Genomic DNA, 24,804 nt, shown 5'->3' on the forward strand with positions numbered 1-24,804 from the left:
CACAATAGTCGGTTAACACTCGCCTCCAAACAGCGCCACGAATTGCCACCTCCCTGAATTTTTTCAATACTTGGTTCCAATCCGCGGTATCGAGTATTCGCAAGTGAGCAACCGCAGAACGGGAAGGCACAGTAATCGTGAATGATGCCGAGAAGAGCCCGAGCCTGCGGAAGGCAGACGAGGTCATCGGAAAAGAACAGCAGCCCGAGCTTGAGGAAACAGCGAGAGCTCTGTCTGTCTGTCTGACTGACCGATCGAAGGCTGATTTGCTTGAAAGTGAGTGCGGTTTGACGTGTTGTTACTCAAAGGCACTCCCTGCTGGTGAGCAGAGGCAAATGCTAGAGCAAAACAGCCGTTTTCGGGCAGACACAAAAAGCTTTCAGGTTTCAGAAAGGAAAGGAGGTCTCCTGTGCCTCAGCGCCAACATGTTAAGCTGTAGGCTGTCTGTAAAGTAAAGAAAACGGCCTTGAGCTAATTTCTGCTTACTCCAAAAGCACGTTCGCTCGTTCCAACCAAAAACCTAAGGATGACTTTTATCTGATAATTGTATTGCAGTCCTCCGCTGTACGAAGGGAAGCAGCCAGGATTGCTCTCTTTGGTAAATATTCACAGTGCGCCTTTTGACACTCCCGGACTCGTGGAGTCACGTGTGCATGACCGAGACTGACTCATTTCCTGCTCAGATCGCAGCGCTGTGGCAGTGTGAGCTGCTACTTTCTCTGCACACCGTGCAGCAGTGGATTTCGTGTCTAATGACAAATCAGAAGATTGTCTGGACAACTCCTGGCTGACTGGATTGTTTTTTGCCAACTGTCCATCACTTTATGACTTTAGATAGCTTGCAAACTAACCTAATTGGCAGTGCTGCCTGGCAGTTTCCACCGTTCGTGCGCTTTTCACACAGCAGGGAGTATATTAGTTTTATTAACTTTGTAAATCCTGAGTTCAATCCACAGAAAAGATATCAGGGCCTGTGAAGCTTTTTTCCATGTCTCACTTCATCTTTCCATCTTTGCTAAACACTAAAATCAAAAACTTTTGCTTACTGCAGCACACCAAAAGATTGACTGCTCCTTGACCTCTATTCATCGAAGCTGAGGATTGACGTGGGTTCTTGATTTGCTGAAAACTGACACCATTTTTGTTTCGGGACAATTCCCCAAGGTAAAAAAGTGAGTGGAGAATGCGGGCATCGATCCCGCTACTTCTCGCATGCTAAGCGAGCGCTCTACCATTTGAGCTAATTCCCCTGCTTAGTGACACCAATTGCCCTTCACAATAGTCGCTTCACACTCGCCTCCAAACAGCACCACGAATTGCCACCTCCCTGAATTTTTTCAATACTTTGTTCCAATCCGCGGTATCGAGTATTCGCAAGTGAGCAACCGCAGAACGGGAAGGCACAGTAATCGTGAATGATGCCGAGAAGAGCCCGAGCCTGCGGAAGGCAGACGAGGTCATCGGAAAAGAACAGCAGCCCGAGCTTGAGGAAACAGCGAGAGCTCTGTCTGTCTGTCTGACTGACCGATCGAAGGCTGATTTGCCTGAAAGTGAGTGCGGTTTGACGTGTTGTTACTCAAAGGCACTCCCTGCTGGTGAGCAGAGGCAAATGCAAGAGCAAAACAGCCGTTTTCGGGCAGACACAAAAAGCTTTCAGGTTTCAGAAAGGAAAGGAGGTCTCCTGTGCCTCAGCGCCAACATGTTAAGCTGCAGGCTGTCTGTAAAGTAAAGAAAACGGCCTTGAGCTAATTTCTGCTTACTCCAAAAGCAGGTTCGCTAGTTCCAACCAAAAACCTAATGATGACTTTGATCTGATAATTGTATTGCAGTCCTCCGCTGTACGAAGGGAAGCAGCCAGGATTGCTCTCTTTGGTAAATATTCACTGTGCGCCTTTTGACACTCCCGGACTCGTGGAGTCACGTGTGCATGACCGAGACTGACTCATTTCCTGCTCATACCGCAGCGCTGTGGCAGTATGAGCTGCTACTTGCTCTGCACACCCGACACCAGTGGAGCAGTGGATTTCGTGTCTAATGACAAATCAGAAGATTGTCTGGACAACTCCTACCTGACTGGATTGTTTTTGCCAACTGTCCATTACTTTATGACTATAGATAGCTTGCAAACTTACCTTATTGGTAATGCTGCCTGGCAGTCTCCACCGTTCGTGCGCTTTTCACACAGCAGGGAGTGCATTAGTTTTATTAACTTTGTAAATCCTGAGTTCAATCCACAGAAACGATATCAGGACCTGTGAAGCTTTTTTCCATGTCTCACTTCATCTTTCCATCTTTGCTAAACACCAAAATCAAAAACTTTTGCTGACTGCAGCACACCTAAAGATTTGCTGCTCATTGATCTCGATTTATCGAAGCTGAGGATTGACGTGGGTTCTGGATTTGCTGAAAACTGACACCATTTTTGTTTCGGGACAATTCCCCAAGGTAAAAAAGTGAGTGGAGAATGCGGGCATCGATCCCGCTACTTCTCGCATGCTAAGCGAGCGCTCTACCATTTGAGCTAATTCCGCTGCTTAGCGAGGCCAATTGCCTTTCACAGTAGTCGCTTCACACTCGCCTCCAAACAGCGCCACGAATTGCCACCTCCCTGAATTTTTTCAATACTTTGTTCCAATCCGCGGTATCGAGTATTCGCAAGTGAGCAACCGCAGAACGGGAAGGCACAGTAATCGTGAATGATGCCGAGAAGAGCCCGAGCCTGCGGAACGCAGACGAGGTCATCGGAAAAGAACAGCAGCCCGAGCTTGAGGAAACAGCGAGAGCTCTGTCTGTCTGTCGGTCTGTCTGACTGATGGAAGGCTGATTTGCCTGAAAGTGAGTGCGGTTTGACGTGTTGTTATTCAAAGGTACGCCCTGCTGGTGAGCAGAGGCAAGTGCTCGAGCAAAACAGCCGTTTTCGGGCAGACACAAAAAGCTTTCAGGTTTCAGAAAGGAAAGGAGGTCTCCTGTGCCTCAGCGCCAACATGTTAAGCTTTTGGCTGTCTGTAAAGTAAAGAAAACGGCCTTGAGCTAATTTCTGCTTACTCCAAAAGCACGTTCGCTCGTTCCAACCAGAAACCTAAGGATGACTTTTCTCTGTTAATTGTATTGCAGTCCTCCGCTGTACTAGCTGAACGATCGAAGGGAAGCAGCCAGGATTGCTCTCTTTGGTCAATATTCACTGTGCGCCTTTTGACACTCCCGGACTCGTGGAGTCACGTGTGCATGACCGAGACTGACTCATTTCCTGCTCATACCGCAGCGCTGTGGCAGTCTGAGCTGCTACTTTCTCTGCACACCCGAGACCAATGGAGCAGTGGATTTCGTGTCTAATGACAAATCAGAAGATTGTCTGGACAACTCCTACCTGACTAGATTGTTTTTGCCAACTGTCCATTACTTTATGACTATAGATAGCTTGCAAACTTACCTTATTGGTAATGCTGCCTGGCAGTCTCCACCGTTCGTGCGCTTTTCACACAGCAGGGAGTGCATTAGTTTTATTAACTTTGTAAATCCTGAGTTCAATCCACAGAAAAGATATCAGGACCTGTGAAGCTTTTTTCCATGTCTCACTTCATCTTTCCATCTTTGCTAAACACCAAAATCAAAAACTTTTGCTGACTGCAGCACACCTAAAGATTTGCTGCTCATTGATCTCGATTTATCGAAGCTGAGGATTGACGTGGGTTCTGGATTTGCTGAAAACTGACACTATTTTTGTTTCGGGACAATTCCCCAAGGTAAAAAAGTGAGTGGAAAATGCGGGCATCGATCCCGCTATTTCTCGCATGCTAAGCGAGCGCTCTACCATTTGAGCTAATTCCCCTACTTAACGAGTCCACTTGCCCTTCACAATAGTCGCTTAACACTCGCCTCCAAACAGCGCCACGAATTGCCACCTCCCTGAATTTTTTCAATGCTTGGTTCCAATCCGCGGTATCGAGTATTCGCAAGTGAGCAACCGCAGAACGGGAAGGCACAGTAATCGTGAATGATGCCGAGAAGAGCCCGAGCCTGCGGAAGGCAGACGAGGTCATCGGAAAACAACAGCAGCCCGAGCTTGAGGAAACAGCGAGAGCTCTGTCTGACTGACCGATCGAAGGCTGATTTGCTTGAAAGTGAGTGCGGTTTGACGTGTTGTTACTCAAAGGCACTCCCTGCTGGTGAGCAGAGGCAAATGCTAGAGCAAAACAGCCGTTTTCGGGCAGACACAAAAAGCTTTCAGGTTTAAGAAAGGAAAGGAGGTCTCCTGTGCCTCAGCGCCAACATGTTAAGCTGTAGGCTGTCTGTAAAGTAAAGAAAACGGCCTTGAGCTAATTTCTGCTTACTCCAAAAGCACGTTCGCTAGTTCCAACCAAAAACCTAAGGATGACTTTTATCTGTTAATTGTATTGCAGTCCTCCGCTGTACGAAGGGAAGCAGCCAGGATTGCTCTCTTTGGTAAATATTCACAGTGCGCCTTTTGACACTCCCGGACTCGTGGAGTCACGTGTGCATGACCGAGACTGACTCATTTCCTGCTCAGATCGCAGCGCTGTGGCAGTGTGAGCTGCTACTTTCTCTGCACACCGTGCAGCAGTGGATATCGTGTCTAATGACAAATCAGAAGATTGTCTGGACAACTCCTGGCTGACTGGATTGTTTTTGCCAACTGTCCATCACTTTATGACTTTAGATAGCTTGCAAACTAACCTAATTGGCAGTGCTGCCTGGCAGTTTCCACCGTTCGTGCGCTTTCCACACAGCAGCGAGTATATTAGTTTTATTAACTTTGTAAATCCTGAGTTCAATCCACAGAAAAGATATCAGGGCCTGTGAAGCTTTTTTCCATGTCTCACTTCATCTTTCCATCTTTGCTAAACACTAAAATCAAAAACTTTTGCTTACTGCAGCACACCAAAAGATTGACTGCTCCTTGACCTCTATTCATCGAAGCTGAGGATTGACGTGGGTTCTTGATTTGCTGAAAACTGACACCATTTTTGTTTCGGGACAATTCCCCAAGGTAAAAAAGTGAGTGGAGAATGCGGGCATCGATCCCGCTACTTCTCGCATGCTAAGCGAGCGCTCCACCATTTGAGCTAATTCCCCTGCTTAGTGACACCAATTGCCCTTCACAATAGTCGCTTCACACTCGCCTCCAAACAGCGCCACGAATTGCCACCTCCCTGAATTTTTTCAAGACTTTGTTCCAATCCGCGGTATCGAGTATTCGCAAGTGAGCAACCGCAGAACGGGAAGGCACAGTAATCGTGAATGATGCCGAGAAGAGCCCGAGCCTGCGGAACGCAGACGAGGTCATCGGAAAAGAACAGCAGCCCGAGCTTGAGGAAACAGCGAGAGCTCTGTCTGTCTGTCGGTCTGTCTGACTGATGGAAGGCTGATTTGCCTGAAAGTGAGTGCGGTTTGACGTGTTGTTATTCAAAGGTACGCCCTGCTGGTGAGCAGAGGCAAGTGCTCGAGCAAAACAGCCGTTTTCGGGCAGACACAAAAAGCTTTCAGGTTTCAGAAAGGAAAGGAGGTCTCCTGTGCCTCAGCGCCAACATGTTAAGCTTTTGGCTGTCTGTAAAGTAAAGAAAACGGCCTTGAGCTAATTTCTGCTTACTCCAAAAGCACGTTCGCTAGTTCCAACCAGAAACCTAAGGATGACTTTTCTCTGTTAATTGTATTGCAGTCCTCCGCTGTACTAGCTGAACGATCGAAGGGAAGCAGCCAAGATTGCTCTCTTTGGTCAATATTCACTGTGCGCCTTTTGACACTCCCGGACTCGTGGAGTCACGTGTGCATGACCGAGACTGACTCATTTCCTGCTCAGACCGCAGCGCTGTGGCAGTATGAGCTGCTACTTTCTCTGCACACCCGAGACCAGTGGAGCAGTGGATTTCGTGTCTAATGACAAATCAGAAGATTGTCTGGACAACTCCTACCTGACTGGATTGTTTTTGCCAACTGTCCATTACTTTATGACTATAGATAGCTTGCAAACTTACCTTATTGGTAATGCTGCCTGGCAGTCTCCACCGTTCGTGCGCTTTTCACACAGCAGGGAGTGCATTAGTTTTATTAACTTTGTAAATCCTGAGTTCAATCCACAGAAAAGATATCAGGACCTGTGAAGCTTTTTTCCATGTCTCACTTCATCTTTCCATCTTTGCTAAACACCAAAATCAAAAACTTTTGCTGACTGCAGCACACCTAAAGATTTGCTGCTCATTGATCTCGATTTATCGAAGCTGAGGATTGACGTGGGTTCTGGATTTGCTGAAAACTGACACTATTTTTGTTTCGGGACAATTCCCCAAGGTAAGAAAGTGAGTGGAGAATGCGGGCATCGATCCCGCTACTTCTCGCATGCAAAGCGAGCGCTCTACCATTTGAGCTAATTCCCCTACTTAGCGAGTCCACTTGCCCTTCACAATAGTCGGTTAACACTCGCCTCCAAACAGCGCCACGAATTGCCACCTCCCTGAATTTTTTCAATACTTGGTTCCAATCCGCGGTATCGAGTATTCGCAAGTGAGCAACCGCAGAACGGGAAGGCACAGTAATCGTGAATGATGCCGAGAAGAGCCCGAGCCTGCGGAACGCAGACGAGGTCATCGGAAAAGAACAGCAGCCCGAGCTTGAGGAAACAGCGAGAGCTCTGTCTGTCTGTCGGTCTGTCTGACTGATGGAAGGCTGATTTGCCTGAAAGTGAGTGCGGTTTGACGTGTTGTTATTCAAAGGTACGCCCTGCTGGTGAGCAGAGGCAAGTGCTCGAGCAAAACAGCCGTTTTCGGGCAGACACAAAAAGCTTTCAGGTTTCAGAAAGGAAAGGAGGTCTCCTGTGCCTCAGCGCCAACATGTTAAGCTGTAGGCTGTCTGTAAAGTAAAGAAAACGGCCTTGAGCTAATTTCTGCTTACTCCAAAAGCACGTTCGCTAGTTCCAACCAAAAACCTAAGGATGACTTTTATCTGTTAATTGTATTGCAGTCCTCCGCTGTACGAAGGGAAGCAGCCAGGATTGCTCTCTTTGGTAAATATTCACAGTGCGCCTTTTGACACTCCCGGACTCGTGGAGTCACGTGTGCATGACCGAGACTGACTCATTTCCTGCTCAGATCGCAGCGCTGTGGCAGTGTGAGCTGCTACTTTCTCTGCACACCGTGCAGCAGTGGATATCGTGTCTCATGACAAATCAGAAGATTGTCTGGACAACTCCTGGCTGACTGGATTGTTTTTGCCAACTGTCCATCACTTTATGACTTTAGATAGCTTGCAAACTAACCTAATTGGCAGTGCTGCCTGGCAGTTTCCACCGTTCGTGCGCTTTCCACACAGCAGCGAGTATATTAGTTTTATTAACTTTGTAAATCCTGAGTTCAATCCACAGAAAAGATATCAGGGCCTGTGAAGCTTTTTTCCATGTCTCACTTCATCTTTCCATCTTTGCTAAACACTAAAATCAAAAACTTTTGCTTACTGCAGCACACCAAAAGATTGACTGCTCCTTGACCTCTATTCATCGAAGCTGAGGATTGACGTGGGTTCTTGATTTGCTGAAAACTGACACCATTTTTGTTTCGGGACAATTCCCCAAGGTAAAAAAGTGAGTGGAGAATGCGGGCATCGATCCCGCTACTTCTCGCATGCTAAGCGAGCGCTCTACCATTTGAGCTAATTCCCCTGCTTAGTGACACCAATTGCCCTTCACAATAGTCGCTTCACACTCGCCTCCAAACAGCGCCACGAATTGCCACCTCCCTGAATTTTTTCAATACTTGGTTCCAATCCGCGGTATCGAGTATTCGCAAGTGAGCAACCGCAGAACGGGAAGGCACAGTAATCGTGAATGATGCCGAGAAGAGCCCGAGCCTGCGGAAGGCAGACGAGGTCATCGGAAAAGAACAGCAGCCCGAGCTTGAGGAAACAGCGAGAGCTCTGTCTGTCTGTCTGACTGACCGATCGAAGGCTGATTTGCTTGAAAGTGAGTGCGGTTTGACGTGTTGTTACTCAAAGGCACTCCCTGCTGGTGAGCAGAGGCAAATGCTAGAGCAAAACAGCCGTTTTCGGGCAGACACAAAAAGCTTTCAGGTTTAAGAAAGGAAAGGAGGTCTCCTGTGCCTCAGCGCCAACATGTTAAGCTGTAGGCTGTCTGTAAAGTAAAGAAAACGGCCTTGAGCTAATTTCTGCTTGCTCCAAAAGCACGTTCGCGAGTTCCAACCAAAAACCTAAGGATGACTTTTATCTGATAAAAGTCCCTGAATATTGCAGTCCTCCGCTGTACGAAGGGAAGCAGCCAGGATTGCTCTCTTTGGTAAATATTCACTGTGCGCCTTTTGACACTCCCGGACTCGTGGAGTCACGTGTGCATGACCGAGACTGACTCATTTCCTGCTCAGACCGCAGCGCTGTGGCAGTGTGAGCTGCTACTTTCTCTGCACACCGTGCAGCAGTGGATATCGTGTCTAATGACAAATCAGAAGATTGTCTGGACAACTCCTAGCTGACTGGATTGTTTTTTGCCAACTGTCCATCACTTTATGACTTTAGATAGCTTGCAAACTAACCTAATTGGCAGTGCTGCCTGGCAGTTTCCACCTTTCGTGAGCTTTTCACGCAGCAGGGAGTATATTAGTTTTATTAACTTTGTAAATCCTGAGTTCAATCCACAGAAAAGATATCAGGGCCTGTGAAGCTTTTTTCCATGTCTCACTTCATCTTCCCATCTTTGCTAAACACTAAAATCAAAAACTTTTGCTTACTGCAGCACACCAAAAGATTGACTGCTCCTTGACCTCTATTCATCGAAGCTGAGGATTGACATGGGTTCTTGATTTGCTGAAAACTGACACCATTTTTGTTTCGGGACAATTCCCCAAGGTAAAAAAGTGAGTGGAGAATGCGGGCATCGATCCCGCTATTTCTCGCATGCTAAGCGAGCGATCTACCATTTGAGCTAATTCCGCTGCTTAGCGAGACCAATTGCCCTTCACAATAGTCGCTTCACACTCGCCTCCAAACAGCGCCACGAATTGCCACCTCCCTGAATTTTTTTAATACTTGGTTCCAATCCGCGGTATCGAGTATTCGCAAGTGAGCAACCGCAGAACGGGAAGGCACAGTAATCGTGAATGATGCCGAGAAGAGCCCGAGCCTGCGGAAGGCAGACGAGGTCATCGGAAAAGAACAGCAGCCCGAGCTTGAGGAAACAGCGAGAGCTCTGTCTGTCTGTCTGACTGACCGATCGAAGGCTGATTTGCTTGAAAGTGAGTGCGGTTTGACGTGTTGTTACTCAAAGGCACTCCCTGCTGGTGAGCAGAGGCAAATGCTAGAGCAAAACAGCCGTTTTCGGGCAGACACAAAAAGCTTTCAGTTTTAAGAAAGGAAAGGAGGTCTCCTGTGCCTCAGCGCCAACATGTTAAGCTGTAGGCTGTCTGTAAAGTAAAGAAAACGGCCTTGAGCTAATTTCTGCTTGCTCCAAAAGCACGTTCGCGAGTTCCAACCAAAAACCTAAGGATGACTTTTATCTGATAATTGTATTGCAGTCCTCCGCTGTACGAAGGGAAGCAGCCAGGATTGCTCTCTTTGGTAAATATTCACTGTGCGCCTTTTGACACTCCCGGACTCGTGGAGTCACGTGTGCATGACCGAGACTGACTCATTTCCTGCTCAGACCGCAGCGCTGTGGCAGTGTGAGCTGCTACTTTCTCTGCACACCGTGCAGCAGTGGATATCGTGTCTAATGACAAATCAGAAGATTGTCTGGACAACTCCTAGCTGACTGGATTGTTTTTTGCCAACTGTCCATCACTTTATGACTTTAGATAGCTTGCAAACTAACCTAATTGGCAGTGCTGCCTGGCAGTTTCCACCTTTCGTGAGCTTTTCACGCAGCAGGGAGTATATTAGTTTTATTAACTTTGTAAATCCTGAGTTCAATCCACAGAAAAGATATCAGGGCCTGTGAAGCTTTTTTCCATGTCTCACTTCATCTTCCCATCTTTGCTAAACACTAAAATCAAAAACTTTTGCTTACTGCAGCACACCAAAAGATTGACTGCTCCTTGACCTCTATTCATCGAAGCTGAGGATTGACATGGGTTCTTGATTTGCTGAAAACTGACACCATTTTTGTTTCGGGACAATTCCCCAAGGTAAAAAAGTGAGTGGAGAATGCGGGCATCGATCCCGCTATTTCTCGCATGCTAAGCGAGCGATCTACCATTTGAGCTAATTCCGCTGCTTAGCGAGACCAATTGCCCTTCACAATAGTCGCTTCACACTCGCCTCCAAACAGCGCCACGAATTGCCACCTCCCTGAATTTTTTTAATACTTTGTTCCAATCCGCGGTATCGTGTATTCGCAAGTGAGCAACCGCAGAACGGGAAGGCACAGTAATCGTGAATGATGCCGAGAAGAGCCCGAGCCTGCGGAAGGCAGACGAGGTCATCGGAAAAGAACAGCAGCCCGAGCTTGAGGAAACAGCGAGAGCTCTGTCTGTCTGACCGATCGAAGGCTGATTTGCCTGAAAGTGAGTGCGGTTTGACGTGTTGTTACTCAAAGGCACTCCTTGCTGATGAGCAGAGGCAAATGCTAGAGCAAAACAGCCGTTTTCGGGCAGACACAAAAAGCTTTCAGGTTTCAGAAAGGAAAGGAGGTCTCCTGTGCCTCAGCGCCAACATGTTAAGCTTTTGGCTGTCTGTAAAGTAAAGAAAACGGCCTTAAGCTAATTTCTGCTTACTCCAAAAGCACGTTCGCAAGTTCCAACCAGAAACCTAAGGATGACTTTTCTCTGTTAATTGTATTGCAGTCCTCCGCTGTACTAGCTGAACGATCGAAGCGAAGCAGCCAAGATTGCTCTCTTTGGTCAATATTCACTGTGCGCCTTTTGACACTCCCGGACTCGTGGAGTCACGTGTGCATGACCGAGACTGACTCATTTCCTGCTCATACCGCAGCGCTGTGGCAGTATGAGCTGCTACTTTCTCTGCACACCCGAGACCAGTGGAGCAGTGGATTTCGTGTCTAATGACAAATCAGAAGATTGTCTGGACAACTCCTACCTGACTGGATTGTTTTTGCCAACTGTCCATTACTTTATGACTATAGATAGCTTGCAAACTTACCTTATTGGTAATGCTGCCTGGCAGTCTCCACCGTTCGTGCGCTTTTCACACAGCAGGGAGTGCATTAGTTTTATTAACTTTGTAAATCCTGAGTTCAATCCACAGAAAAGATATCAGGATCTGTGAAGCTTTTTTCCATGTCTCACTTCATCTTTCCATCTTTGCTAAACACCAAAATCAAAAACTTTTGCTGACTGCAGCACACCTAAAGATTTGCTGCTCATTGATCTCGATTTATCGAAGCTGAGGATTGACGTGGGTTCTGGATTTGCTGAAAACTGACACTATTTTTGTTTCGGAACAATTCCCCAAGGTAAGAAAGTGAGTGGAGAATGCGGGCATCGATCCCGCTACTTCTCGCATGCAAAGCGAGCGCTCTACCATTTGAGCTAATTCCCCTACTTAGCGAGTCCACTTGCCCTTCACAATAGTCGGTTAACACTCGCCTCCAAACAGCGCCACGAATTGCCACCTCCCTGAATTTTTTCAATACTTGGTTCCAATCCGCGGTATCGAGTATTCGCAAGTGAGCAACCGCAGAACGGGAAGGCACAGTAATCGTGAATGATGCCGAGAAGAGCCCGAGCCTGCGGAAGGCAGACGAGGTCATCGGAAAAGAACAGCAGCCCGAGCTTGAGGAAACAGCGAGAGCTCTGTCTGTCTGTCTGACTGACCGATCGAAGGCTGATTTGCCTGAAAGTGAGTGCGGTTTGACGTGTTGTTACTCAAAGGCACTCCTTGCTGATGAGCAGAGGCAAATGCTAGAGCAAAACAGCCGTTTTCGGGCAGACACAAAAAGCTTTCAGGTTTAAGAAAGGAAAGGAGGTCTCCCGTGCCTCAGCGCCAACATGTTAAGCTTTTGGCTGTCTGTAAAGTAAAGAAAACGGCCTTGAGCTAATTTCTGCTTACTCCAAAAGCACGTTCGCTAGTTCCAACCAGAAACCTAAGGATGACTTTTCTCTGTTAATTGTATTGCAGTCCTCCGCTGTACTAGCTGAACGATCGAAGGGAAGCAGCCAAGATTGCTCTCTTTGGTCAATGTTCACTGTGCGCCTTTTGACACTCCCGGACTCGTGGAGTCACATGTGCATGACCGAGACTGACTCGTTTCCTGCTCATATCGCAGCGCTGTGGGAGTGTGAGCTCTTACTTTCTGTGCACACCCTAGACCAGTGGAGCAGTGGATATCGTGTCTATTGACAAACCAGAAGATTGTCTGGTCAACTCCTCCCTGACTGGATTGTTTTTGCAAACTGTCCATTACTTTATGACTTAAGATAGCTTGCAAACTGAACTAATTGGCAGTGCTGCCTGGCAGTCTCCACTATTCGTGCGCTCTTCACACAGCAGGGAGTGCATTAGTTTTATTAACTTTGTAAATCCTGAGTTCAATCCACAGAAAAGATATCAGGACCTGTGAAGCTTTTTTCCATGTCTCACTTCATCTTTCCATCTTTGCGAAACAACAAAATCAAAAACTTTTGCTCACTGCAGCACACCGAAAGGTTTCCTGCCTATTGACCTCTCTTTATCGAAGCTGAGGATTCATGTGGGTTCTGGATTTGCTGAAAACTGGCACCATTTTTGTTTCGGGACAATTATCTGAGGTAAATAATTGAGTGGAGAATACGAGGATCGATTCCATTGCTTCTCACATGCGAAGTGAGCGTTCTACCATTTCAGCTAACTCCGGGCGCTAAATTACGCTTCACAATAATCACTTCACACTCGCCTCCAGGCAGCGCCACGAATTGCCCCCTCCCTGAATATATTCAATACTTTGCTCCAATCCACGGTATTGAACAACAGCAGAACGGGAAGCCACAGGAAGCGGCCTTGATCAAAATGCTGCTTATTCCAAAATCACATTCGCTACTTGGAGACGGAATTCAACCTGCAACCTAAGGGTGATTCTCCATTGTTTTCCACTATAGTCCTCTGTTCTACCAGCTGAGCGATCGAAGGGAAGCAGCAAAGATCCTTCTGTTTCTTGATTGTTCACCGTTTTAAACACCCCGACTCGTGCAGTCACGTGGGCCTGACGGAGATTTACTCGGTCCCTGCCCTTCACAGTAGCTGCTTTGAACTCGCCTCCAAGCAGCTCCATGACCAGCAGAGAAATCTTGCCTTGGGTTAGCCCCTCCCTGAATACAATCAATACTTTGCTCCAATCGGCGAACGGGAAGCCCCAGTAATCGTGAATGATGCTGAGAAGAGCCCGAGCCTGCGGAAGGCAGACGAGGTCACCGGGAAGGAACAGCCGCCTCCAGCTTGAGGGAGCAGCGAGAGCCCTGTCTGTCTGGTTGACTGATGGAAGAACTTTTGTCCTGAAAGCGGTTTGACGTGTTGTTACTCAAAGGCACTCCCTGCTGGTGAGCAGAGGCAAATGCTCGAGCAAAACAGCCGTGTTCGGGCAGACACAGAAAGCTTTCAGTTTTGAGAAAGGAAAAGTGGTCTCCTGTGCCTCAGCACCAACATGTTAAGCTGTAGGCTGTCTGTAAAGTTAAGAGAACCGCCTTGAGCTAATTTCTGCTTACTCCAAAAGCACGTTTGCTGGTTCCAACCAGAAACCTAAGGATGATTTTCTCCACTTGCTGAGGATTTCCAGCATTTTCTCTTTATATTTCACATTTCCAGCATCCGCATTATTTTGCTTTTGATTGGATGAACCTCGTCCTTCTAAACCCCATCACAGAATTATCAGCGAGATGGGTTTACAATGGCGGATGACCTTACCCAGAATGTCGCGCGCGGTAGAATACGGCCTATCTCCATTCGAAGGGGCGCAGCGCGCAGGCGCGGCAAGGGCAGCCGGCCGGATAAATCAGCGCCTTGGAGAGATAGAGGTGTTTCTGCCGCGCGTTGGATTGTGGGCTCTCCGGACGCCATTAGTCGCAGGTTGTGGGTCAATGTTCTATTGCCCGCGTCACCCACAGACCGTTTCTGGAAATACAGACTGAGGAATTCAGAGCGGGTTTGCTGAACAGACACTGACCGTACAATGTAGAACAGAGTTTATCAAACTATTTTTCTCGTGACCCAGTGGAAGAAAAACACTTCCCCCAAGACCCCAAACAATAATAACTTCAGACTGGAGTTTTCGTCAAATCCCAATAAAGGTCAGTCCATGCTCGCTCTTCAATTCACTTCAAGTAATAATTAAAATTAGACATCGACGTTGCTTGAAAAACATTTTAAATACAGTATAAATACAGTAAAAGAAGATCAGGTTGAGTTTCACTTCCTTAATGTGAGGGGTGGGTCTGTCAGTTGGTCATGATCTCGTTCCAATCTGGATCACAGGATGAAAGTGCTTCACGCATATCAGGTGCGCTGTTGAGTTTCTTTCTCTTGTTTTTAACCTTGTCAAAGTCGAAAATCCCATTTCGCACAGGTAGGTTGTTGTGAACGGCAGCAACAACAGAACACGAATCATAACAGAGGATATTCTTTGAAAGCACTGATCCAAAAAGATGACAATCTGAATGACTTGTGGCGTGTTTTCAATGTGTTCACAGGTGAGTCGCACCGGCTCGTTTTCTTGCTCAGGCATCAAGTTTAGCCTCAATATTGATTCAGGATTTCCCAAAGCAAAAGGATCTTTCACCCAACGCTTTTCCTTCAAATTTTCAAATCCCTCTGCAGGGAAGTAGCGACTAAAATGGTCAGACAGAGCAGCGAGATGTAACTGTGTGACACATTTCATTTCATTCCCTTTATCTTCATTGATGCTGTTCTCCTCAATGTGTTGTAACAGTGTGAAGCAGGAAATGAGCTCCGCTCCCATTTCTGATCATAACTCTTCAAAAACCCTGTACTTCAGTGAGCTTCCTTTAATGAAAAACCCCTTCTCATTCCAAGCCGTTAGAGAGAGTTCGGTGCCCAGAACTGAGCACGGAACTCTAAATGATGCCTAACCAGAGCTCTGTATAACGGTGACATAACTTCCACTGCTTTTTTTCCAATTCCCTTGAGATAAAGATCAAAATTTAATCTCCATTTTAACATTGTTTTCGTGAATTAGTGATCACTTTTAGTGATTTCTGTATTGGACCCCCTAAATCTCTATCCTCCCCCACAGTTCCTAGCTTCTTGCCATTTAGAAAATACACTGATCTATCGTTTTATGGTCCAAAGGGATAACCTCACACTTCCCTACGTTGAACTCCATCTGCCACAGTTTCACCCACTCACTTAATCTATCAATGTCCCTTTGCAAATGTCTGCTCCCATCTACAATGTTTACTGTGCTACCGAAATTATTGTCGTCAGCACACTTGGAAATAAAGCTCTTTACATAAGAACATAAGAAAAGCAGCAGAATAGGCCATATGTCCCATCGAGCCTGCTCCGCCATTCAATAAGATCATGGCTGATCTTCGATCTCAACTCCACTTTCCCGCCCGATCCCCATTTCCCTCGATTCCCCAAGAGTCCAAAAATCTATCGATCTCAGCTTTCAATACAACTCAACGACTGAGCATCCACAGCCCTCTGGGGTGTAGAGAATTCCAAAGATTCACAATCATTTGAGTGAAGAAATGTTTCCTCATGTCGGTCCTAAATGGCCGACCCCTTATCTTGAGACTATGAGCTCTAGTTCTTGACTCTCCAGCCAGGGGAATCAGACTCTCAGCATCTACCCTGTCAAGCCGTCTAAGAATTTTATACATTTCAATGCGATCGACTCTCATTCTTCGAAACTCCACCGAAAATTGGCCAATTTTACATAATATTTCCTCATACTACAATTGCAGCAAGACCTCCTTACACTTATATTCCAACACCCTTACAATAAAGGCTAACATATCATTTCGCTTCCTCACTCTCATTAGACCCTTGGTAACTCAATATTTCCAGCATGTTTTTCCTCTTTTCCTTCTATGGGGAAAAGAAATGAAGGTTGAAAACATTTTACGATAATTACACCCGATTATGTTTTGGAAACAATATCCAACTGAACTGCATCAAATTCGATTATAAACTTCAGAGTTTCTGATGGAAATAAACTAATAAGAACACTTAATTGCGATGGTTGGGAATCGAACCCAGGCAACTGCTTGGAAGGCAGCTATGCTCACCACTACACCACCACCGCTGAAAATAATCGACAATAAAATAGTTCCCAAACATCAGATCCTGAACAGACACTGCAGGCTGTTGGATTTTGTTCTTCATTTTCACTGGTTTCTGACGGATCCTTTCTCGCTCTGTTGCAGTTCCTGTTTCCGCCCAGTAGATTTCGCCAACCCCCAATCAATGGAAATTCCACACCAGCCAGTAATTCTTCACCTGATATCGGACTGAAGAGACAGTCGATACCTGCAATACTTGACCAGCTGGAAATACATTTTACCACAGCTCACATCAGCCATTGAGTAAAGTTAAATAATTCCATTAAATCATTACAGAGACCTGACTACCAACTGGGCAGGAATGGCAGCTTAATATTCAAGTCTATAAGATGTTTAGAAAGGACAGGGAAATAGGGAAAGGAGGAGGAGCAGCAATATTACGAAAGGTCAATATTACAGCAGTTCAAAGATAGAATATCAGTGAGGGTGAGCGGGCTGTGTAAACACTCTGAGAGAGACCCATCACAAGTGCCCCCACTGCACTCCCCCAGAAGGTATAAGAAGGGCGAGTGCGGGAGGATTTCTTCATTCTTTGTGAAAGTGTTTGTGAGATTGTGGAAATGTCTGGAAGAGGAAAAACCGGCGGTAAAGCTCGGTCCAAGGCCAAGTCTCGCTCATCTCGGGGCGGACTGCAGTTCCCTGTTAACCGTGTTCACAGGCTCCTGCGAAAGGGGAACTATGCTGAACGTGTGAGTGCCGGAGCCCCGGTCTATCTGGCTGCTGTGCATCGAGTATCTGACGGCTGAAATCCTCGAGCTGGCCGGCAACGCGGCCCGGGACAAACAAGAAGACCCGCATCATCCCCAGACACCTGCAGCTGGCCATCCACAACGACGAGGAGCTCAACAAGCTGCTGGGACGGGTGACCATCGCTCAGGGTGTTGTCTGATATCCAGGCCGTGCTGCTGCCGAAGAAACCAGCATTGTGAGCTCCAAGAGCAAGTAACCGGCCAAGCCTAAATCTGATAACCCAAAGGACAGGACCAACCTGATTGAAATCTTTGAAGATGGAACAGAAAGTGTAGACACGTTTAATGCAGTAGATGTGATATATTTGGATTTTCCGAAGGCCTTCTATAATGTACCACATTGTAGACTCATGGCTAAGTTCAGAGCACGTGGAGTCAGGATCAGGTGGCAGAATGGATAGCAAGTTGGCGACAAAACTGAAAGCCGAGAATAGAGGTTAAGGGTCGCTACTCAGACTGGCAAAAGGTGGGAAGTGGAGTTCCAGTTGCTGGGACCACTGCTCTTCACAATTTACATTAACGATTTGGATTCGGGAATCGGAAGGACAATTCCAAAATTTGTGGACGACACCAAATTGGGGGATTTAATTAATACAAAGGAAGAATGCATCAAAATGCAAGAGGGCATTAATAAACTTGCAGAATGAAGAATCAGGAGGTCACACACTGCTTGGATAATAAGAGTCTAAACGGGATAGAGGAGCAAAGGGATCTAGTGGTACAGATACACAAATTACTAAAAGTAGCGACCCAGGTTAATCAGGTCACAAAAAGACAAATCAAACACTGGGATTAATTTCTGGAGCGATACAGTTGAAAAGCAAAGAAGTTATGTTAAACTTGTATAGAATCTTGTTCAGACCAGACTTCGAATACTGCGAACAGGTCTTGTCTCCATATTATAGACATAGGGGCACTGGAGAAGGTGCAAACAAGATTCACAAGGATGATACCAGAAATGAGAGGATATTCTTATCAGGAAAGACTGAACAGACTGGGTCTCGTTTCACTGGAAAAGAGAAGACTGAGGGTTGATCTGATCGAGGTTTTTAAGATAATGATAGGGTTTGTTAGGACAGATGTAGAGAAAATGTTTCCACTTGTGGGGAGTCCAAAACTTCAGGTAATAAATATAAAATAGTCGCTCATAAACCAAATAGGGAATTCAGGAGAAATTGCTTTACCCAGAGAGTGGTTAGAATGTGGAACTTGCAAATACGAGGAGTAGCTGAGGCAAATAACAGAGGGACATTTAAGGGGAAGATAGATCAGCACATGAGGGAGAAAGGAATAGAAGGATATGCCGATAGGGTTAGATGAAGTAAGGAAGGAGGAGGCTCATGAGCAGCATAAACGCCGGCATCGACTAGTTGGGCCGAATGGCCTGTTTCTGTGCTGTCGTTTCAATGTCACTCGATGCAAAGGCTCTTTTCAGAGCCACCCTCTGTATCTGTGAAAGGGCTGGTTACTGTCTGAAGGGAGTCCCTGATATCATGCTACCAGTGTGGCTTTGAGCTGCTTTTGTCTCGTTGTGGACGAGATGAGGTATTAATGGGACTGGAGACGGGGCAGTGACCACAGTCCGGTACTTTAAACGGTGACTTATAGACCCCAGCCCACACATCACCAGATTTCTACTACTTATTTAAACTACTTGCCATGCTGGGCTCGTAAAGAATCACCAGAACTGCTCGAATAACCTTTCTACATCTGTGGAATTCAGCGCTTCGCTCCGTTTCTGTTCTATTTTGTTGGATTATTTACATAACGCATCAAACTCACTGGGGAATCACTGAAATGTAACTCTGTACAGAAACACATAACAGTGAATTGCCTGGTGCCCAGGAGATCTGGAACATTACTCGCCTTTCGTCCTGTTAACGAGTAAACCGTGTTTGGAGTCCACCGACCCGCTTTGTTTCCATCTGGGGGATTAAAAAGAGAAATCGGGAGGAGAGGAGACAGTCAGAGTGACAGAGCGGAGAGCGGCCTCTGATCTTCCAGCTCCACCTCCAGTTCTCTCCATCCGACAGTTTCAAACCGTTTATCGATAATAGAACCGAACCTCAGCGCTCCGCACAAACCCTGACAGACCCGGGCTTCATATTCAAGGATTCCCAAAACCCGAAGCTTTCAAATAAGCCCCGTTACAATGATAAATCGTTAATATTCCTGCCTAAATACAGTCCATTCAATAACAAGTCAACTCGGCTCCTCCATTTCAGTCTGTTTCCCTGTTCGATCTCCCCACACATCCCCTCCCAGACGGGTTCAGCGTTTTACAAACATCTTATTCCAGCTAATTTGGAGAATCTCATGTGTTGGGGTTTGAGTTATGATGCGGAGTTTCTCCGCCAGTGTTACCGTCTCACAGAGACTCTCGACCTGAATCTGTGAAAGGATTATGACCATGAACTGGGACTGGAGCCGAAACATCCCCAGTTACAGTGAGGCCCGGCCCGGACATCTCATTCTCTCTATTTTATATCAGACGGTATCCCACTTTCATGTCCAGCAATAGAGAGAGAGAGAGAGAGACAGTATCAGTCTTACACTTCCGATCTGTGTCCAAATCACGCTCAATAACAGTATCCACCTTCATATACAGCACCAGAGAGAGAGAGGGAGGCAGACACGGTGAGAGAGACAGAGAGAACGGTGAGACAGTGACAGACAGACGTTAACAGTATTAGTTCCAGACTGACCGGGAAAGTGCGATTTTATCCAGAAAGATCGCGTTGGAGAGACAGAAGATGCAATCACATCTCTCACTGATATTGTACAAGGATCAGAAACACTATTAATCCCACACTCAGGGACAGTACAGAGAGGGACAGAAATAATGGGCCACATTTAACCCTCTAATGCCTGTTGTACTATCTGCAGTTTTACAGCTCAGGGCTGTTCGATATTACTCTCAGTGACCTACAGTTTCACTCCGGTTAAATTAATCTGCGACTGTTGCTGCCTGATATTAACCCTACACGGTCCCAGCAAATACACCGACTCCCACTTTCCTCCCATGTTTCTCCAGGATTGGTTTGAGAAATCCTCTCTCAGTCACACATTATAGGGGCCATTAATGAAGAGAATCCATTGGCTGATTTCACAGCCGCTCACTTTATCTCTGAAAGGCTCTTTACCATCAAAAGACCCCTAGAGAAACAGCAGGGATGGAAACATCTAGTTTAATAGTTGGAGATTGTAAAGTCAGTCTGGATTCCAGCGTTAGGCACTGGTGGAATCCCATCTGTTTCCCATTCTGGTGCCTGTTCCTGCACTGCCTGTGGACCCCATTCCCTCTGACCTTTCCCCCAGCCCCACTTCCTTTGCTCAGACTCGGAAAAATTCCAATTGGGGAAAGTTTCCATCGATTTTTGGATTGGGATTTGTGGGCGCCATTCCCTCAGTGAGCGGAAGAAGATGGTTTAAAACAGCCGGGAATGGAGAGATCACGGCCCCCGGGGGAAGGGAGCAAAGAGCAGCCTCGTTACAGCAGCTCATCGCTTCGGGACCGTGTCCACAGATGGGCTCAGACATCGGCATTGAGTCCGGGGGAAGGTCAGGGGGAGTCCGGGGGCTGTTTGTAAGAGGCGGAGTGGATCAGGAACTGGTCCCGGAACATGGAGTGAGAGGGGGGAAGGGAGAGGTCATTCTCGGACTGTGTGTGTACAGGGTGTGTCCAGGGGAAGGGAGAGAGAATGGGAAGAACCTGCTATTAAAATCATTGCTGCTTTCTCTCCCCAAACCAGTAGTGAATGGTCCTGGTTTAGTTCCAGCCTCACCCTGTTTATTGTTATTGGATAGTGAAGAGTGGAAACAGAGCCGGACAGTAAGGATGTGAGGAGTTATTCAAAGAGCATCTATTGCAGGCATCAGGTGAGAAGTGTCAAGGACACATTTTAAACAGCGGCTGTTTGGTTTCCGTTGAACGGTTAGTCCCATGGGAGAGGGGATTAGAAACCTGACCTGTGCAAAGGTCCCTGCCCCATCGGGTAGTCCCATTCATGGATCAGTGCAGGGGTTGGGCCGTGTCTGGATGTCATTAAATTGTTGTAAAACAGCCCAACACACCTGGTATGCAGAAGCTGAGTGCTGCAGTACTGCAGTGGAGTCAGACACTGACACTGTTTGTATCACTGGATTTCATTTGTGGATATTCAAAATGATCATTAACAGAGATATTAAACTGATCACTTCTGTCTTTTCTACCTCACCTGTTCCTGAGTAACAAGAGATCATTTTCTTTCTCCAGGCAAACCCTTGAACGATCCAGAATAAATGTGATGCTTCCTCCACCCGAGGCAGAAGGAACAGTACAGCCAGCTCCTTCTCACACACAGTAAGTATATTATCACTCACAGAGCACAGAGACACAGACAGCTCATCAGTTCCACAGTCTCAGACAGCAGGAGTAGTCAGTCCCACAATGATCACAATTTCCAGAGACACATTTTCAATCCAACAGTCAAGCAGAGTAGGTGAGGCAGACACTGTTCCATTTCCCCCTAACTCAGTCCCGCTGACAGGTAGATACAAAAATCCCAGTCCAAAATCACACTCTCAGAGTGAAAGGCACTGTGTCAATCTCACAATAGAGCAACATTAGCTACGAATTAAATACCAGATAGAAATCACACATGGTACCCGATTCAAAGGTACAGAATGAATCCCAATAATGTACCCCGAGATTCAAATTGAATACTAGCCCAGAACTCTCACACACATGACTTTAATCCATGGAATATCCATTCGAAATGTGTATCATATGATACAAATTGCACACAAGTCCAAAACTCAGGCAGAGTATCAGATTGAGAAATATTGAAAGATAGTAAACCTGAGAGACAAATTAGACACCTGTTCAGAATGAACTCGTAGAATGAGATTTAAAGATAGAGTATCAATTCTATTAGTGCAGACTGAGATACACATTACATACCAGTCCAAAAATCTCATACAATATTAGACTGAAAGATACGGTATCAATTCCATTTCTACAGACTGATCTACACATTACATACCAATTCAAAAATGTCACCTTATCAGTTTTAAAGATACATTATCATCCACAACAGTACTCACAGAGATACAGATTTAATAGTACTCCAAAAAGCACACAAATAATCTGGTTAAAACCTCCAGCATCAAATCCGAAAGTATGTCCATATTTACCAATTAAACAAGGAGTAAAACTATTTAAACATTGAGATATAAAAGCTGCAATATTGAACACCATAATTTAATCTGAGAGAATAATTACGTACAGATACAGAATGAATCTCACATTCAGAGACAGTACCAGAGACACACAGACACAGAATGACTCCAACTCTCACAGATGCAGAACGAATCCCAAACTCACATACAGTACAAGAGACTGACAGACACACAGTTAATCCCACACTCACACACAGTGCCAGAGACTGACAGGTACAGTATGAATCCCACACTAACATGCAGTATGAGTAACTGCATATATAGGATGAATTCAACTCCCACATACAGTACTGGAGACTGTATATACAGAATGAATCCCACAATCACATGCAGTATGAGTAACTGCATATATAGGATGAATTCAACTCCCACATACAGTACTTGAGACTGTATATACAGAATGAGTCCCACAGTCACATGGAGTACCAGAGACTGACAGATCCCGAAAGAATCCCACACTAACACACAGTTTTATATAAAGAATTAATCACAAACTCTCACACACACTGCTGACAAGATACAGAATCAATTCCAAACTCACACACAGTATCAGAGAGTGACAAGATACAGAATGAATCCCACATTCACACACAGTACCAGAGACTGACAGATACAGAATAAATCCCACACTCACACACAGTACCAGAGACTGACAGATACAGAATGAATCCCACACTCACACACAGTACCAGAGACTGACAGATACAGAATGAATCCCACACTCACACACAGTACCAGAGACTGACAGATACAGAATGAATCCCACACTCACACACAGTACCAGAGACTGACAAATACAGAATGAATCCCACACTCACACACAGCACCAGAGTCTGACAGATACAGAATGAATCCCACACTCACACACAGTACCAGAGACTGACAGATACAGAATAAATCCCACACTCACACACAGTACCAGAGACTGACAGATACAGAATGAATCCCACACTCACACACAGCACCAGAGTCTGACAGATACAGAATGAATCCCACACTCACACACAGTACCAGAGACTGACAGATACAGAATAAATCCCACACTCACACAGTACCAGAGACTGACAGATACAGAATGAATCCCACACTCACACACAGTACCAGAGACTGACAGATACAGAATGAATCCCACACTCACACACAGTACCAGAGACTGACAGATACAGAATGAATCCCACACTCACACACAGTACCAGAGACTGACAGATACAGAATGAATCCCACACTCACACAGTACCAGAGACTGACAGATACAGAATGAATCCCACACTCACACACAGTACCAGAGACTGACAGATACAGAATGAACCCCACACTCACACACAGTACCAGAGACTGACAGATACAGAATGAATCCCACACTCACACACAGTACCAGAGACTGACAGATACAGAATGAATCCCACACTCACACACAGTACCAGAGACTGACAGATACAGAATAAATCCCACACTCACACACAGTACCAGAGACTGACAGATACAGAATGAATCCCACACTCACACACAGTACCAGAGACTGACAGATACAGAATGAATCCCACACTCACACACAGTGCCAGAGACTGTCGCAGCATGAAATGGTCCTTATCAAAGTCACAAATGATACCCTATGTGACTACCACCATGATAAACTAACCCTCCTCATCCTTCTCAAATACAATATCTCACCGTGCTCTTATGCTGTTAGACTAGTTTCCTCTCTCTGCTCTTATTTGGAATGTGTTGCTTTTCTGTCTGACAACACTTGGTATCATCGTATTATGTTCGTCCACAAGAGGAGATCATTCGGCCCATCGTGCCTGTGCTGGGTCAAACACACGTATTCGTTCAAAATTCATTCAGAGATAGATTGAGTGCTTTGTTATCAGAAAATTGCCTGAACCCCCACAGTCTACAGTTTTCCTCCTCGCTATCAACGACACGGTCAATTTTTGTGTCACCGGCAAATTTCTTAATCATGCCCCCGACGTTTAAGTCTAAATTGTTAATGTATACCACAAAAAGCATAGGACCAAGTACGGAGCCCTGCAGCACCCAACTGGAAACAGTCTTCCAGCCACAAAAAACACCCGTCGACCATTACCCTTTGCTTCCTGCCACTGAGCCAATTTTGGCTCCAATAAGCCACATTCCCTTGGATCCTATGGGCCTTTACTTTTTTGACCAATCTGCCATGTGGGAATTTTTCAAAAGCCTTGCGAAAATCCATGTCGACTGCATCAATTGCGCTACCCTCATCGATCCTCCTTGTCAACTCCTCGAAAAATTCAATCAGGTTAGTCAGACACGACCTCCACTTAAAAAATCCATGCTGACTGTCCTTGATTCGTCCGTGCCTTTCGGAGTGACAGTTGATCCTGTCACTCAGAATTGATTCCAATAATTTGAAATGGAGTCTTTCTCCTGCTTGCTGCAATAATAGATAAGGCGGTGATGTACCATCAGGCCCGGCTCGCTCAGTCGGGAGAGCATGAGACTCTTAATCTCAGGGTCGTGGGTTCGAGCCCCACGTTGGGCGAGTATCATTTAAAACTTTTATGTTGCGTTCACTGGCCAACGGTGCAGAATTGATGCATAATGAAACG

The 24,804-nt window shown here is 46.1% G+C and overlaps 2 non-coding genes across 2 annotated transcripts; one reads left to right on the forward strand and one right to left on the reverse strand.

The window, feature by feature from the left end:
• Positions 1-16,139: 16,139 nt before the first annotated feature.
• Positions 16,140-16,210, reverse strand: trnag-ucc (transfer RNA glycine (anticodon UCC)). The gene has a single exon. It is a non-coding gene; the product is annotated as a tRNA-Gly (tRNA).
• Positions 16,211-24,664: 8,454 nt separating this feature from the next.
• On the forward strand, positions 24,665-24,737 carry trnak-cuu (transfer RNA lysine (anticodon CUU)). The gene has a single exon. It is a non-coding gene; the product is annotated as a tRNA-Lys (tRNA).
• Positions 24,738-24,804: the final 67 nt, after the last annotated feature.

This window comes from Heptranchias perlo, unplaced genomic scaffold, assembly GCF_035084215.1.
Source record: "Heptranchias perlo isolate sHepPer1 unplaced genomic scaffold, sHepPer1.hap1 HAP1_SCAFFOLD_47, whole genome shotgun sequence".
Lineage (NCBI taxonomy): Eukaryota > Metazoa > Chordata > Chondrichthyes > Hexanchiformes > Hexanchidae > Heptranchias > Heptranchias perlo.